Source organism: Mauremys mutica, chromosome 2, assembly GCF_020497125.1.
Source record: "Mauremys mutica isolate MM-2020 ecotype Southern chromosome 2, ASM2049712v1, whole genome shotgun sequence".
Taxonomy (NCBI): Eukaryota; Metazoa; Chordata; order Testudines; family Geoemydidae; genus Mauremys; species Mauremys mutica.
Window position 1 is genome coordinate 182,171,835 of NC_059073.1, and position 6,000 is coordinate 182,177,834.

General features: G+C 36.2%; 1 protein-coding gene across 1 annotated transcript in view; it reads right to left on the bottom strand.

Moving 5' to 3' along the window:
* LOC123362924 (poly(rC)-binding protein 3-like) overlaps positions 1-5,792 on the bottom strand; it is a 752,406-nt gene extending 746,614 nt beyond the window's left edge. Inside the window, exon 1 of the mRNA XM_045003479.1 lies at positions 5,610-5,792. The gene's annotated coding sequence lies outside the window, so the exon portion shown is untranslated. The remainder of the gene's footprint in view (positions 1-5,609) is intronic.
* Positions 5,793-6,000: the final 208 nt, after the last annotated feature.

Here is a 6,000-nt window from a genome sequence, read left to right on the forward strand (position 1 = left end):
TCTTCTCCTTTTCTACTCACATTATAGCACCTAGAAGATTAAATAATTTTTGTACTAGGATTTTTTGTCACCACTAGGCAGTTGGGATTTTACATGATATATAGTAATAAATACTCTTCAGGCCAAAATACACAGCTTCCATGGTCAAACACTGGCTTTTGCATTATGAAGATAGATTTTTTTCCCCAGAAGATCTTCACAGGCCAACTCAGACCCCATTAGTTTTCCTCTTCTCTCCCTCTCTTCAACCTCCTGTGGCCACTGAGTGCTGGATGTAGCACTCTCTAGACTTCTGGAGCAGCCACTGGAAACCGAGAGTATTGCGATCTGATTGCTAAGGCTGGCTGTTGATGTACTTTATGCTGATCTGAGCCCATATGAAAAGACTCCTGGCAAATGGTATGAATGATAAGAGAACCAAGCATTGACAGATAATTTAATTTTATGGGAGTCTGCATAATTCAACTTCTCTTATTTGCTTAAAATGTTTATATGATAAATGCAAACAAAAAGTATCTTTGCTAGAGCTCCAGGTAACTAATTATAATAGCATATACACCTGCATGTAAAGTCTCAATGAGATAGAAAGAATGTTGAATGTTATCTGTATGAGGCATGGGACTGAAGAAAGTATTTACATAAAGTAAAATACTACCATTTGGAAATTTAGAAACAACTGTCAAAAGAGCTGAGTTTTCATCATAAATCAATTGCCTATTAAAAGGTTTAATTATAAAATAATTAAACATTTTATTTAGAGAAACACAAAAGAAAAAAACTGGCCAAAATTAACAAAAAATATATGTACTTTTTATTCTTCTTCTTTAATGAAACTAGAAAGAGCAATTAAATGAGGTTTGGTATAAAAAAACAAAAACAAAAAACAGCATTTATTTTACACTTGCATGCAATACGACATTTATCAAATATATATTTTATTCATTTGATCACAATATTTAAATAATTTTTAGTACTTAGATGAATGGTCAAAGATTAATATCTCCACATACCACAATTATGTGACTGAAATGTCATATTAAAGTATTCTCCATTAATGTAAAACTTCTCAAACAAATAAACTATCTGAGCAACTCAAGGCATAATAGCAGTGTTATATATTTATTTGAAATCTCCTATGGAAAGAAAGTGTATTCACTATGAATTCAGGTTTCTTTACTGTAAATGTTTGTCAACTGTCAAAAAGGTTTAAATTGTTTGAAATCTCATACACCTTGCAACCCAGTTTACCATTAGCTCTGTAGTTATTAAAGTTTTTGGCTCTTGTTGCTTCATTCTAATATTTTGAAAATTTAATGCTAATGTTTCTTCTGCTTCCCTCCCACTCTACATACACTCCCCCCATAAACTCTGCCAACTCAAACCTATAAAAGTGAACAGGAGATATGTTATATATAAATGCACTGAATATGTAAGTAATTTTAAAAATGTCAGGTATATAAATAATTATATAACCAATTATTTTTCCACTGACCACCTATATATTCTTCTCAATAAAGAAGCTGATTGGTACTACTATGAAATCCTTTTTAAATCTCCAGATCTATTATAATCCAAAGAAGAACTAAACAGATCACTATGAACACTGTCTTTGAAAAAAGAGGACCCTCACTATTGTTGAACATGACACAACCACTTGGTGTTTTTAGCCCTACAGCAGAATGTTGCTCAAACACCCTTTCTCTGATATGTTGTTTTCCCCAAGAGGCAATCACTTGCACTGACATGTCTAGGTATATAAACTTGTTACTATTGCCATTCACTCAAGTTCACCAACAGCACTTGGAATCTAACTATGTGTAGCTCGGTTCAGAGCTTGATATTTCAACAGGGCTACATACAATTCCCTGAAGCTAAGCACTCATTATCCTCTTTGTGTAAGCATATATGGCAGAAAAATGTCATTTATTACTAAAGTATTATTCCTAACAGACAAAATTTTAAGACGTAAACTGACAATTTTGTATAAAATAATCTGATGCATTTTAACATCATTTTATTTTTTTTAATTACAAGTGTGCGTTCAGAGTGAGACATACATATATTACCATTCTAAGCTAGCAACAAAGTGTGATACTGTAGGGGAAAATGTGTTAAGTGGTTTTCAGATATATCACACTACTATTTTGAAACATTTTATTCTAATTATAAACTGCATGGCTCCAACACAAAACTTTGCTAATTTCCAATGCAAAAAATGCAAGGAAGTACACACTTAATATTATTTTCTTTTAAAACATAGTTTAAATATTATGGCAAATTTTCCCCGTAAGGAAGAACCAAGTATTGTATTAAAGTCTACTGAAACTGACAAAATTAGTTGTAGTTTAAGATACAAACAGAGCATTCATGTTCTTTGGTAATGGAAATATGTTAAAGAATAGAAGGTCTAGATAGACTGTAAACTACTTCAGATAGAACCTGCAGAAGAACAATGATGCACAAAATTACAAGAAAATTGTTTTAGTTAGATGACAACAGAGAACAACCCCACCTTATTTTCGTAACAACAAGTCCTACAAAGTTAGCCAGACTTCTAAGCTCCATAACTATTCCTATTAGTTCACTTAACAGTAGTTTAGGATTTTAATGGGCATGTTTTATCAGTAACAAAAAACTTGATAGGTAAAAAAATCCACGTTTTAACGAATCCTCAAACAATAAATTAAAATAAAGCTTCATCATAAAGTACCACTGCACTGAACAATTTGTGAGAGCCTAAGCCTGCTACCATTGCAGTCAATGGGAAAAACTTCAATGGGAGCAGGATTGGGCCCTAAATTAACCCTACTTCCTATGGATGGACACTACATCCACATTAGGTTGGTAAAAAAAAATTGTTTCCATATACAATTGAAGACATCACTGTTTTTCAGCTCTGTTATGATATGGAGACAGATTAACTCAGTCCTTCCTGTATGTTTTTCATACGTTTAATTATATATTTTTTTCTTAAATGCCTTGCCCATAGCAATGATGAACAAACTACAGCAATATGCAAAATAGATTTAACTACTGAACACTTTCTATTTTACAAATGACTGCAGAATTAAAAAAAAGTCTAAGATTAACAATACTAACATTTCATGTCCAGTGACACCCTTTAGTATTCTTGTGATAGAACAAACATATTTAAATACACCCTGATTATGTATGTCACTCTACATAAAATCCTAATGAAGTGATTCATTAAAGATCTTGGCAATTTTATCTTTTGGATAAACCCTAACTCTTGAGAAGATGAAATGCCTGATCCTTAAAGGTGCTGAGCTCTTACAAATTCCAGTGGCCTCAATGAGAGCTGTAGGTATTCTAGACTTCTCAGGATCAAGCCATTAAGCAGGGCTTTTATTAACAAAGGAGTGAGTACCCTGGGCCATATGTGATTTTAACAACACAAAATCTACTAAACTAAAACTTCTATGATCTTGAATAGAGATTCACCATAAATACTATGTTTAAACAATAATTGGAGTTTAGCAACACAGCTGTTTACAAGCTTCCATGTATACTACTAATATTGTGTGCTTTATTTTGTAACTGCTTATGCACTTGTCTGGTTTTCCTCTTTTTCTAACACTGCTGAATATCTCCTATATAAAGCACTTAAGTATTTTACTTTTCCCCATGCTAGGGTGACTAGATGTCCCGATTTTATAGGGACAGTCCGAATTTTGGGGTCTTTTTCTTATAGGCTCATATTACGCCCCACCCCCATCCCGATTTTTAACACTTGCTGTCTGGTCACCCTACCCCACGCTATCATGGACATTAAGAAGGCATATCCATAAACACTCTTCACTACAACTTGACATTTGTGGCAGAAAACCCCAAAGCAAACTTGTGTAAAATATTTTAATTAGGCTAACAAGAAAAAGAAATGATCAAAGATGTCTTCTTATTAGCATAACAAAAATACTTCCATGGCTGATCATTTTTGCTGAACATCATCCATATATAGCATGTGGAAAGATAGGTTATTTTAAAATTACATGTACAAGACAGGCACTATAAATGTATTCTACTGCCATCAAAAAAAGAAGTATTGCACTCATTATAAAAATCCATACTATGAAGGCCTCTAATTACAAGTAATGACAATCTTTTTAGTTCACGTCTAAACTTTGAGATGCAAAAATGATTCAATATGTTTTTAAACTGTACAAACAAAATTCTTTTAATGTAAGATAGACCTATTTGATCTTCTACACAAATTCATAGTTTAACACATCAGAACATTTAATATAACACTATTTGAACTATGAATATTTGAAACTATTTATCATGATATGCGCTGGATTTTTGTTGTTGTTGTTGTTTTTTAAATGTTACCAGTTCTTTAAGGAAACTGCATACTATTTCTAATACAAACACCACTGTGAAAAGTCTATGGAGAAGAACTAGGGGGTTGTTATTTTGCTTTGTTTTGAATGGCACCTTACAAATAGCATCTCTGCAAGTTATGATTTAATGCCATATCAAAATGCAGCTAAAGTCTACATTACTCCAATTCAAACACCTATGTAAAATAGCTGAAGACACACAAAAAATGTAAAAATTCCTTTGGAGAGATATGTTACTTGATAGCCACTAAAACAAACAAACAAAGAAACAAAAACCCAAGTCTTTTCCCAAGACATTTAAGATAGGCTGTTTTACTGCAGAAATAAGTGTCTGTTTTCAGTGTTCTTATAGGACCAGTCAGTTGAACAGCTGAAGAAAACAGTCTAATACAACTTCGCAATTGGAAAGTAAACCTGACTGCAGTACTTCTAACAGCGGACTAAAGTAATAACGCACTGTGTCTGTTTTGTTACTGAAAACGAGCATGTGACACCCAACGATCCGTTAGTTCTGGATTGCAGTGCTATTTACACCATTCATCCCTGCAGGATTAAAATCTTACACTGCTAGAACAAAAGAAACACTAACAATAAGGTAGCACTAAAGTTTTTCCTCTCTTCACTACTCTACTGAGACGCCAGCCGAAGAGCGGGAGCCATCACTATTAAGGTGCCAGTTATGATTTAAGAGGAGGTGTCCTGGAGCCCAAGGAGCGAACACTTCAAGAGCTGTGCAGCTTTCCTGCAGCCCTGTTCAATTTCTGCATCAACAATCTCTGCTGTCCCCATCTCCCTATATACCGTGGCTGGTTGGAAGCTTTATCGCTCATCCCATAAACACAAGTACAAACGCACCCTCCCAGCACACAGTTACGCTCGCTCTCCCTCACCTCACATGCAATTCTTTGCAAGTCCCCTGAGAATTGCAAAAATAAACAAACGAACAGAAAAGTGAGGGGGCGGAGGGGCGAGAGGGGAAGCTTTGTGCTGCTGCTGTTGCAGTTGCTCCCAAGCATGCAGGACTAAGGAAGAGTAGCTCCCCACTTTCATCAGCTGGCTACATCCTTGGGATAAAGGAACAAGGCGGAATGATGCTGAGGCTGTAGAAGGGAAAATAAAGGCGTTGCAAACATGCTGGGATCCCCCTGAAATCCACCCCACACCCCCTCTTCTCCCTAAAGCTGCCCGGGTGGGGGGTGGGGGAAATAACACACAAGGGGGAAAAAGTGATGAAAAGACACAACTCACCTTAACAAGGGGTGTTGGATGGGGTCAGAGGAGGAAGGGTTTTGGTTGGTTTGTTTGTTTTAAGCGGAGATTGTGATGTTATTAAAACACACAGACACAGGGTTTGGAAGCAGGGAGAAGAGTAGAAAAAAAACGAAGGGGAGATAAATTATCGAGAGGGTGCGAGTCAGTCTGGCAGGAAAAGGGAGAACCCCCCCAGGGAGAGGAGGGGTGGGAAGAAAAAAAAACAATCAGATGCAAAATCGAGCTCGAGCGTCGCTTCTGGGGTTTTGTTGGGGGGGGGTGGGGGGACGGCTCCTGGCGAGGTGGGCGCTTGCTTGTTGCTTTCCCAGCGCCTCTTGCTGGGTGGCTGTATTCCCCGGGCGGCTCTGCGGGGCGGCGTTAAGGCGGC